Genomic DNA, 11,295 nt, shown 5'->3' on the forward strand with positions numbered 1-11,295 from the left:
GAAAGGGCTGTTCATTGGCAAGGGCTGCCCAGGGAGGTGCTGGAGTCCCCATCCCTGGAGGTGTCTAAGAAACAGCTGGATGTGGCACTTAGTGCTCTGGGATGGGTGACACAGTGGGCATCAGTCACAGTTTGGACTTGATGACCTTGGAGGTCTTTTCCAGCCTCAGTGATTCTGGGATTCTCTGATTTCCCCGTTCCCCTCTTTACCGTGTGTTAGCAGTGCTGTGGTGGCAGGAGTCAGGCTGGATTTCTGATGCCTTCTGTGTAACCTGATGTATTGATGGTTCCTGAAGAAGCTGTGATTTATTCTAATTGTTCTCCCGGAGCAGAGCTCACTGCCAGCAGTGTCACCACGAGTCCCCAGGCCAGGCGGGCACCGCGGGCTGGGACCGGCGCATCACCAGCCCTCACGTGGGGTGCAGGGCAATCAGCTTTAAAAATTTTTTTAGTCAACACTCCTGATGAATATTTCAGCTGCAAAGGAATAGCGTGCATTAATTATTGCGAAGAGATGTCTTTAGGAGAAAATGATTTTGAAATTCAGTTTAATTTCATTGTAATGCGCCGCAAACAGGAAGGGAGTATGTGTGTTTAATTGGCTCTCGGGGGTAAGGCCGGGAAGATGGCATGCCTTTGTCACAGGCCATTAGTGATACAGACTGCATAATGAGGGACTACAATCAGCTCACAGCTGCCGGCTCCTACGGGGAGAGAATGATATTAAATAGAAATCAGTATAAATTAAACTTAACCCTTTCGCCAGCCGAGCAAAGCTCAGAAGTGGAAACAAGGGAGGGGAGCAGTGGCAGGAGTGGGGGGTTCAGGGGGGGTCCAGGGGGGCTTGGACAATCCCTCCAGCAGCCAGGTGACCTCTCTGATGTCCCCCTTCCCTCGGGTGGGAGGCTTGAACTCCCTTCCCCATCCCTACCCCTACTCTGCCTTCCTTCCCTTCCTCTCCTGCTCCATCTCTCCTGGATATCAGGTCAGTGGGACTGGGTTTTTCCCAAGCCTCATTTATCCAGCAGTGCCAGGAGCAATCCCATGGCCCCATCCTCACCCTGCCCGCCCCAGCCTCATCAGCAGCCTCTGGAGATCACTCAGAGGTGGCAAAAGTCCTGTGGTGGTAAAAAACCCCTGAGGGAATGAAAAGGGTTGTGTCCTGTCACAGGGATTGGATCTGGAGGGTGAGTTATCCCCATTAAGCACAAACTGGTTACCCTGGAGCCAAAGCCATACTGGCAGGATCCAGCAGAGGTGAATCCAGGCTGTGATTCCCTGTGTCTGCCACTTCCAGGTCATCCAGGTGAGTGTTTTACAGGTGAGGCTGAATGGCAGCACAAGGTGTTCCCAAAGCCCCAGCCATGGCTTTCCTGACTCTGTGCCAGCGTTCTGCTCACTGCTGACCCTTGTGGTGTCCCCAGCAGTGACCTGCAGGCTGCAGGTGGTGGCCAGGTCCCTCAGGGCTGCGCTTTCGCAGAATTATTGGGTGGATTGGATGGGAAGAGACCTTTAAGCTCATCCTGTCCCATGAACAAGGACACCTTCCACTAGACCAGGTTGCTCCAAGCCCTGCCCAAAAAAAGGGGGAAAAACCCAGTGACTTTGATGAATTCAAGATCATGGCTCTTCTGAGAAGCCTCAGAACTCCTGGTGGTGCGGAGGGGATGTGCTGTTGCTCCCATCCTCTTTATTCCCTGGGATTTGTGCTGCTGTCTGCCGATCCCTCCATCTCTCATTTCCATCCGAGTGAATTTGATTATTTTTATTGTATTAACGCTGTTGACAGAGCTGGTTAGATCAAAGTCCCCTGCAGCCATTTCCAGGGAGACTGCTGGGTTTCCACCTGCTGTCATACATCCAAGTGGCACCGAGCCCTCTGAGGCCAGGCTGAGCCCAGAGGAAAAACGCCTGTGGGCATCTGGCTGCTGTCCCTGCTGAGCCTGCCCAGCTCCTGCCCAGCTGTGCCAGGCCCTGCCAGCTGAGAGGCAGCCTCCAAACCCTCACATGCTCCTGAGAGGGGAGGAGAGGGAAAGGAGGAAGGAAAAGAGGGAAGGAAGAGGTTTTTTAGGATGAGGCCCTGGCACAGGGTGCCCAGAGAAGCTATGGCTGCCCCTGGATCCCTGGAAGTGTCCAAGGCCAGGTTTTGGAGCAACCTGGGACAGTGAAAGGTGTCCCTGCCCATGGCAGGGGGTGGCACTGGGTGGTCTTTAAGGTCCCTTCCAGCCCAAACCATTCCATGATTCTGTGAGCAAAATCAAACATTGGGAACTGGAGGAAAGCAGCAGAGAAACAGCAGCTTCTGTGGTCATCCTGATGTCCATCCGTCCATCCATCATCCATCCATCCATCCATCCATCCATCCATCCATCCATCCATCCCTCCCTCCCTCCCTCCCTCCCTCCATCCCTCCCAGCCTTGCCATGCCCACCTGGGCCAGGCCCTGGCACTGCCAGCCTGTGTTGTCCCTGCCCAGGAGGCAGCAGGTGGCTTTGGAAGCACCAGGAGGGTTTGGGAGCATGCTGGGTGCCCAGCATGGTGCCCAGCTCTGCCCCTCTCCCCACATCCCCCTGCCCACCCAGGGTTTCTCCAGAGCAATCTGCCAGTCCAGCCGTGCTCCCCGGGCAGCCACACGGCCTGAGAGCAGCCTGCTCCCCCAGGGAAGGGCAGCTTCCATTCACATTTGCCCATACATCCAGAAAATTAGAATCTGGTGTATTCAGGGAGATTTATTTTCAATTACAGGTTAAGACTGAGACATGAAATAGCACCGGGTTTGAAAGTAGTGCATAAATCCTGCAACAAATCCATGTATCCCTGCTCCATATAATAAGATTTTATTGATTGCTATATTGTATCTGTCAGAATAAAACTCTCTTAATGCATGCATCAGGATGGAGAAGATAGAGAGCTTGTTGGGAGTAGAATCTGATTCAAGAATCAATGCACTTTGATTAATATGTCGTTAAGAAAGTAAGAGTTATTTAACTTGTTTGATGCACATTGCAGAATGATGACTCATATCTGTTAAATTTCTTTCTTTGAGCTGCATTTAAAAAAACCCCCACAACCTTGGAGCTGTTTTTCACGTTGTTACATCTTGGTTTATCAGTGAATTTTTGCTGGATCCTTCTGCCCAGGTCACAAATGCCCCTGAACCCCATCAGTAATAAATCCTATGGCCCAAAACACTTCTCATATCCTATTGTTAAGGCTTTATAGGGAGTACAGAGTGGACCTGGTGTTTCTTTATTCCTTCTGGATGTTCTGCAGTGAAGGAGGAGCTCCAGGGAAAGGAAAACAAAACAAACAAAACCCAACAACAAAAAGAAATTGGTTTTCCACTGTGATTACAAATCCAAGCACCAAGGACAAGCCCTGGCTTTGCTGGGGACATCCCACTCAGCCCTGAATTCCCAGCTTGCTCCAAAACTGGAACATGCTCCTGCTGCAGCCCTGAGTCCCAGTCCAGGGGATGATCCCAGTGCCTCTGACTGGTTTCAGTGACCTGCTGCTGTCTCTGTGTCATTTTCAGACCGAGCTCTCCAGCCCACAGCTGACACCAGCTGCAGATCCTTGCCATTCCCAGCCCTGGCCCCTGCAGATTCCACAGAATCATGGAATAGTTTGGGTGAGGGAGGACCTTTCAAGGCCATCAGGTCCAACCCTCCCATCATGACTGGAGCACCAGGAGGGGCTGAGGGAGCTGGGAAGGGGCTCAGCCTGGAGAAAAGGGGGATCGGGGGGGACCTTGTGGCTCTGCACAGCTCCTGACAGGAGGGGACAGCCGGGGGGGAAACAAGGGACAGGGTGAGACAAAATGGCCTTAGAGAAGGTTTAGGGTGGAGATGGGGGAAATCTCTTTGTGGAAAGGGCAGTGGTGGAGTCTCCATCCCTGAAAGTGTTGGAAAAACATGGATGTGACACTTGGGGACATGGTCAGGGGTGACCATGGTGGTGGTGCAGGGCTGATGGTTGGACTTGATGATCTTCAAGATCTTTTCCAGTTAATTCCATGAATCTGTGATTCCCACCCCTTCTGGTGGGAAAGGCAAAGCCTCCTGCAGGTCCCAGCACAGAGCAATGTGCTGTTTGTAGGAAAGGCCCTGGGCAGGTCATCCTTGGCCAGGCACAGCTCCTGCCTGCTCTGGGGCTGTGCCCTAAGGAGAAGGAGCAGGATGCAGCCCTGTCCCTGTGGCTCAGGCTTTTCCCCATGCCTGGCTGTCCCCAGGGAGCAGCAGGTGTTTCCCTGCCAGGGGAATTGCTCACATCCGTGGGTGGAGCACAGACACCTGAAAGAGAAAATACTTGAGGCTGATCAAGGCAGATTATAAATAGAAATGCATCTAATTAGCATCCTAATCTGCAGGTTTTCTGTTTGTTTGCAGTGGCTTTCCTACTCACAAATCCAGCTAATGCAAATTCTATTTTTACAGAAATGATTCCCTAATTGCAATGTGCTGGAATGATGTGAGTTACCGGTGAGATCCCACCGGATGGAGCAGGGGCTCCCGCCTGGAGCAGCTCCTTGTGGAGCCTGGCAGGGATCAGCTCTGGGGTGGGGCAGGATGGCAGCACTCAGCTGCTGCCTTTGGGACCCTCCTGCCCACAAATGCTGTGGAAGGACACCCCCAAACATGCCAGGTGGACCCCAAACTTGCTGCTGTAGGAGGGGGCAGGAGCAGAAGCCAGAGCAGGCATGTGCTGGGCTCTCCTTTCCACCCAGCCCTAATTTAAGAAGTGTTTCTAAAATTAAAAACATAAAGATGGAATATTTTCTGGTGTATCAGCCTTTATCACCCCCAGAGGTTTCTTACACACACAGTCAGAACACTTTGGAGAGAGAATTCCCTTTTTTGCTTCCTGCTTGGGTATTTATTCCTTCTCCTTGAGGATTCAGCATTTCCAGGGTATTTCCATTATAGTATTTCCATTTCATGTGCCTGACTAGTGGAAGCCTTGGGGTCACCAGCACATGGTTGGGGTGGAACTAGATGAGCTTTAAGGTCCCTTCCAACCCAGAACATTCCGTGATTCCCTGATTCTGTGATTCTGTTTCCCTGAGTGCTGGTGAAACTGATGTTTTCAGCAGTTCAGAGTGACTTGGGATTTTTGTAGCTGTAAATGAGAGCAGCTTTTGGCACAGAATTTGTTTACTCTCTGAAGCTCTGCTCTCGTCGTATCAAACATCTTGGATGCCAACCCTTCCCTGCTTTGAGAACCTCTGCTGCACTGAGGCTTCTTTCCAGAGGCATGGAGCAATTGCTCCCCAGCTGAGAGGCAGTGGGAACAGCAGGCACCTGCAGCTCCAAAATCCAGGCTCTTCCCTTTTGTTCTGTGGCTGCTTTTACCCCTCGAGCTCTGCTGCAGCAGTGCTGCTCTCACAGCCTGGAGGGAGAGCCTGGAACCAGCCCCTGACTGCTGGGAATCATTCCTCCCATCCCATCTTATTCAATTCCATCCCATTTCAGGGATTTGGGAAGGAATTGTTCCCTGGGAGGGTGGGCAGGCCCTGGCACAGGTGCCCAGAGCAGCTGGGGCTGCCCCTGGATCCCTGGCAGTGCCCAAGGTCCCAGGACACTGCATGGAAAAGAAGAGGTGATTTTACCTTTTGCTAAGGTTTGATTGTCCCTCGGGGGCTGCAGGGAGCAGAGGGATCTGCTCTAATGTTTTTATTATAACCATTATTATTTTTTGTTACCACACTCTCCAAAGCTCCACCAGCCACATGCAGCCACACCTTGGAGCATTGACTTCTTTATTACTCTTTGAGTTTTCTTTTTCTTCTCGTTGTCTGCAGGGATTTCCATAAATATTTAAATGCTAATGTGAAAAAAAAGAAGTGTTTTCATTTTTACTTACCCATTTTCTTTTCTGGCTGGTCCTCTGGGCAAACCCATCTGCAGGAATTCAGGCTGGAGGAGCAGGGGGGTCCCTGCTCAGCCTGCATGTGTCATATCAGTCACCCCTGAGTTCCTGCTAGTGAGGACTGAACCTCCAAACTCTCGGCTGCCTGCTTTGCAGAAACCTTCCAGCTTTGCCTGCTTTATCCACTGCTTTCCATTGGAGCAGGACATGCAGCCTGGGGAGTGTTCATCTGCTCCTGTCCTTCACTTCTGAGGCCTCGGAGGGGCTCCTGGCCATGCTGAGCTGAAGAAATGAGATAAAAATGAGGAGCAGCACCTCTGCCAGGGCAGGCAGGATCTGAGGCTCTGCCAGGCTTTGCCAAGGCTGAGTTTCCATTTGGTGCTGTCCTGTCCTGGCTGGATGCCCAGGACTGGGCTGGCACAGGCTGTGTGAGGGTGTCAGTGCCAGCCCAGGCCAAGGCTGGAGCAGGGACCATCTGCAGCAAGCCCTGAGGCCCCAGAACAGGACAGACGTGGCTCTTTGTACTTGGTAGGCAAACCTGCTGCCCAGTGGGGTGTGTTGGGAAGTCTGGCTTGCAGGGGATGGGAGAGGGATGGGCTGGAGAAGGGATGGGCTGGAGAAGGGATGAATTGGAGAAGGGATGGGCTGGAGAAGGGATGGGCTGGAGAAGGGATGGGCTGGAGAAGGGATGGGCTGGAGAAGGGATGGGCTGGAGAAGGGATGGGCTGGAGAAGGGATGGATTGGAGAAGGGATGCAGTGGATGGTGCTTTCCCTGCCCCAGGGGGATCCTGAGTGCAGCCACAGTGCAGTGGGACAGTGACACCAGAGGGTGATGCCCAAACACTGCCCTGCTTTCTTCCCTGTGCTCAGACAAGGAGAAAAATCCTCTTGGGAGCAGGGAAAGGTCTGTGTGGTGGAATGAGCCCACCCACAGGAGCCAGGACGGGGTTGTGGAGGGGGAGTGTGCATGGTGAAGGAAAAAGGAGGTGCAGACAAGCCAGGAGGGTCAGTGGGCATCAGCCTGACTTCTCACCCTGCTGAGAGGTGCAGTAAGTGTGAGGAGCCTTTGGAAAATACCTGTGTGAGGGGAAGGAATCTCTGATAGATCAGCTGAGACAAGGGGTAGCTGCACTCAAGGCAGGTCCCCAAGTCCCTCTGTCCCCTGGCTGGAAGCAGGGTGGGCAGAGCTCAGCTCAGGCTTGAATCAGGCTTGTCTTACCTGCTCCTTTCCCCTGCAGGTCCCTGAGCTGCTGCCAGCTCTCCTGGCACTGCTCCATGTCCCACGCAGCCACACAGCGTGGGGAGGAGAGCCTTATTAGCACAGCTCTTTGTGAGATGCCCTTGAGTGATTTATTTTTTTTCCAGGTGTAAATGCCAGGGGAGGCTGTTCCAGTGCTTCCCATTCTTTCATCTCAGCAGGGTTTTGCCCTTTTTCCCAGCGTGGCTCTGACAGCAGGCTCAGAGCTGCTGCCTGTGGAATACAAAGTTCCCTGGTACAGAGCATGACAGGAATTCATTCCAGCCTGGGCCTTGCCTTTTTTATTTTTTTTCCCTTTTTTAAAAATTTATTTATTTCTGATTTTATTTTCTCCTCATGCTGGCTGCTGCAGGAGTCTCTGGAGAAGTTTTGAGAGTGGGGAGTCCATTGTTTAACCCCTTTCTCCTGGGAGCAGGCAGCTTGAAGATGACCCAATGCCTTTCCCAGATCAGTCATGGAATCACAGAACAGCCTCAGCTGGAAGGGATGCATTGAGATATCAAAGTACAAATCCTGGCCTTGCACAGACACCCCAACAATCCCAGCCTGTGCCTGAGAGCATTGTCCAAATTCTCCTGGAGCTGTGGCAGCTTTGGGGTTGTGCCCATTCCCTCAGGCAGGGACAACTTCCACTGTCCCAGGCTGCTCCAAGCCCTGTCCAGCCTGGCCTTGGACACTGCCAGGGATCCAGGGCCAGCCACAGCTGCTCTGGGCACCTGTGCCAGGGCCTCACCACCCTCAGAGAGAAGGATTTCTCCCTGATATCCCATCTAACCCTACCCCCTTTCAGTTTAAAGCCATTCCCTGTGTCCTGCCCCTCCATCCCTTGTCCCCAGTCCCTCTCCAGCTCTCCTGGAGCCCCTTTATGGGCTCTGAGCTCTCCCTGGAGCCTTCTCCTCTCCAGGTGAGCCCCCCAGCTCTCCCAGCCTGGCTCCAGAGGGACTCCAGCATCTCCTCATGCTGGCACTGTGAGTGCAGCTGGGACTGCCTGGAGAGCAGCAGCTCCAGGCTGAGCTCACCTGCCTGCTCCCAGCACAGGGACAGATCTGCAGCTGCTGAGCCTCTCCCCTCGCTGGCCCTGGGCCCTGCTGGAGGCTCTTGGCAGCACACTGGGGTTGTGCTGCCAGCCAGGGCTGCCCGTGCCAGGAGAGCAGCTGGATCCAGAGGCAGTGCCAGCCCTTCCCAGTGCCCTGGCTCTGCTGGCCAGGGCAGGGACACCAGGAAAGGCTTTGTCCTGCACCCAGGGAGCTGCTGGGGAGAGGGTTTCCTCAGGAATAATTGCTGTGCAATTAATATCCGTGTGGTTTTTTGAGGAGGTTTCAGAGTCTCCCCCTCAGGAGCCTTTGGTGCTTTATTAATGATCATGGGCTGTCCAAACCCACCGTGCTCTGCAGAGGGAGCTCAGAGCAGCCCCAGTGCCTTTGGACAGGATCTGTGAGCCCAGGGAAGGCGTTTGCTGGCCCAGGTGAGCTGGTGAGGGGAGATGGACTGAGGTGTCCCCCAGGAGTCACTCCAGGGCTGTGACACGCTCCAGAGGGAGCAGTGAGCTGGACTCTGGGGCCTGGCAGGTCTCACCCTCCTGGTGTGAGCAGGGTGGGAAAGGTGGGGAGAAGCAGGAGCTGATGGTTTCAGCTGGGTTGGGATTAGCAGGAGCTGCTGGGAATGCAGCCTGCTTCCAGGGAATGCGAGTGCTGAAGGGCTGGGGCGGATGGGGATCGCTGGGGAGAGGAGACCCAGTCTTTCCCAAGTCTAATTAATGTTAATTAGCTACAATTAGTGCTCGTGACCTCTGTTGGCAGCCAAGATGGCTGACAGCAGGGACAGGCATTCCTCACTTCCACGCAATAAATCAAGCTAAAGGTGCTCAGTTATTCAGCCTCTCATTTAGCATTTCATTAGAGAGATCTGTGCACACACATCAGCACTGCTGGGGCAGCCTCAACCCCTGCAGGAGCAGGGATGGCTCCCATCAGTCCAGCAGTGCCAGGGAGGCTCTGGGTCACGGAGAGCTGCATCTCTCACGTGTTGGGAACTCACCCAAGCCCAGGGTTCCAGCAGAGAGTGACTCAGGGAGATGTGGCTTGGAGAGAGGTCTCACTTGCAGGATGAGGGGGAATTCCTGAGCTGGGGACAGTCTGGAAGGTCCCTGTTGGGGGCAGGATGTTGATTCAGCTGGGCCCTGCTTTGCCACGGTGTCTTCTCCCATCTCTTCTCCTAGGGAACAAGAGTGAGCAGCTTTCCCTGGTATCTAACAGCCTTAGAAATTAGGGGAGCTTTCCTCATGGCGAGGGCTGTCCCAGGGCAGCAGTGGAGTCTCCACTCCTGCAGGGATTTAAAACCATGAGGATGTGGCACTTGGGGACACAGATTAGTGCTGGGGAATGGGTGGAATAAACAGTCTTCAGGGCCTTTTTTAAGCTAAATAATTCCATGGTTCTCCTCATGCCAGCAGCATTCCCATGGCACGCTTGGCAAGGACTCTGCCTCTTGCTCTGCAGGGTTTGTGGTTGGGCTGCCCATGCATCCCGTGCCCTCCCTGTGCCAGTGGTGCATGGATAAATGCCCCAGCCAGGCTGGCACACTGTATCAATCTTGTTTAATAGACTGGAAAGCTGCTTGCACGGCGCAGGTCGGGCGAGCAGGGTGATGGATTGCACCTTCCCCGAGCCCAGCGCCGCTGATATATAATGAAATATTTATGATTTATTCCAGCTAATAAACTGGAGTGAAGTGTGTGATGGATGTGAGCAGATGGGGGATCTGTGCATGCAGTTTTCCTGGTGTGGGGGGAGGGAAAGGTGGATGTCTGTGACACAGAGGCAGCGCTCGGCCACCCATCCCACAGAGGGGATGGATTATCTAATTCCTATAAAAAGCCTTTAGCACTTGCCTTATAATAATTTATCCCCCCCACATGGCCTTTCTCCAGCACAGGAACCTCTGGGAATGGGAACAAACCATTTCTTTTTGCACTGGGCTTGGGAGCTTGTGGCCAGAGGGATGGGAAGAGAGGCAGAGTGAGCACAGGAATGTCACTGCTGTGCCACGCTCAGCAGCTTCCCAGCCCCACTGTGCCTGAGCTACTGCAAAAAAATCCTTCCCAGGGGTTCAGGAGGGTGGTGAGACACTGAACTGCCCTGGAAAGAGCAGGGAAACTTGAAAGCACCTGAGAAATGTGACAGGCACACGGAGCTTGTGGCTGCAGGGGGATTCCAAAGCCTGTGAAGGAGCATTCCCATGGTGTGATCTGCAGGCAGGAAAACTCTGCTGAAAGGAGGAGGATGGAGGAGAACCTTCCTGCCAGCTGCCTCTGACTGGTCAGGGGGACCATCACAAGCCCTGAGCTCCTGCATGTGCCCATCCAGCTGTGGGTGCTGGGGTTGGAGACTTGCTCCTGCAAAATCCTCACCTGGCAAAGGGGGTTTGAGCTCCCAGATTTTGGCTCTGCTCTCCCAGAGGTGTGGATCAGCATCAGGGCTCAGGCTCTTCATCACCTGCCTGGGCTGTTGGACCAATCCTACCTGGAAAATAAATCATAATCCTAATCAGTGAGGTGTGTCTGCCAGAGGCTGAGCTCTGCATGGAGCAGCAGCATCAGCAGTGACTCCAGGGAAGTGGGAGGCAGGGAGGAGTTAATGCCAGGGTACAGCAAAGATCCAGAGCCTCCTGCCCACTGCTCCTGCTGTGTGAGGCCAGTCCTCATCCCACGGGGGCTCCTCCTCATCCCCAGCTCTTCCCTTTCTGCCTGATCAGCCTCTGGGTCAGTGTGCTTGGGGATCCTTTGCTGAAAGGCACCAGAGAAGGGCAAAGTGATTATTCCCTGCAAGCTTCCCGGGGTTTTCCAGCTGGGAACTTGCTGGTGTCCCCCCCCAACACGCTCACTGGGTGAGAGCAGTAATTCCAGAGGAATGCAGGAGGGTGAGTGCTCTGCTCTTCCCTCTGGAAATGAGGGATCCTCATGGCAGGAGAGCAGCTGACAGCAGGGAATTCCTCCTGGAATTTGGGAAAAAAGAAACCAAACCCAAAAAAACCAACATAAAGGCTCCCAAAGGAGCAAGGTGCACTGTGTGGTCTGAAGGAGCTCTGCTGGCCGCCCGTGGGTGGCACATGGTGACTGTCCCCAGAGGGGACAGTCCCCTGTGTCACCTGGAGGAGTGGGAATGTGAGAC

At 53.7% G+C, this 11,295-nt stretch overlaps 1 protein-coding gene across 3 annotated transcripts in view; it reads left to right on the forward strand.

Moving 5' to 3' along the window:
- The window catches only part of ACSF3 (acyl-CoA synthetase family member 3), a 51,856-nt gene that overhangs the window by 34,327 nt on the left and 6,234 nt on the right, over positions 1 to 11,295 (forward strand). The gene's annotated exons all lie outside the window — the stretch shown is intronic.

The sequence above is a fragment of the Geospiza fortis genome, unplaced genomic scaffold (genome assembly GCF_000277835.1).
Source record: "Geospiza fortis unplaced genomic scaffold, GeoFor_1.0 scaffold102, whole genome shotgun sequence".
NCBI classification, from domain to species: Eukaryota; Metazoa; Chordata; class Aves; order Passeriformes; family Thraupidae; genus Geospiza; species Geospiza fortis.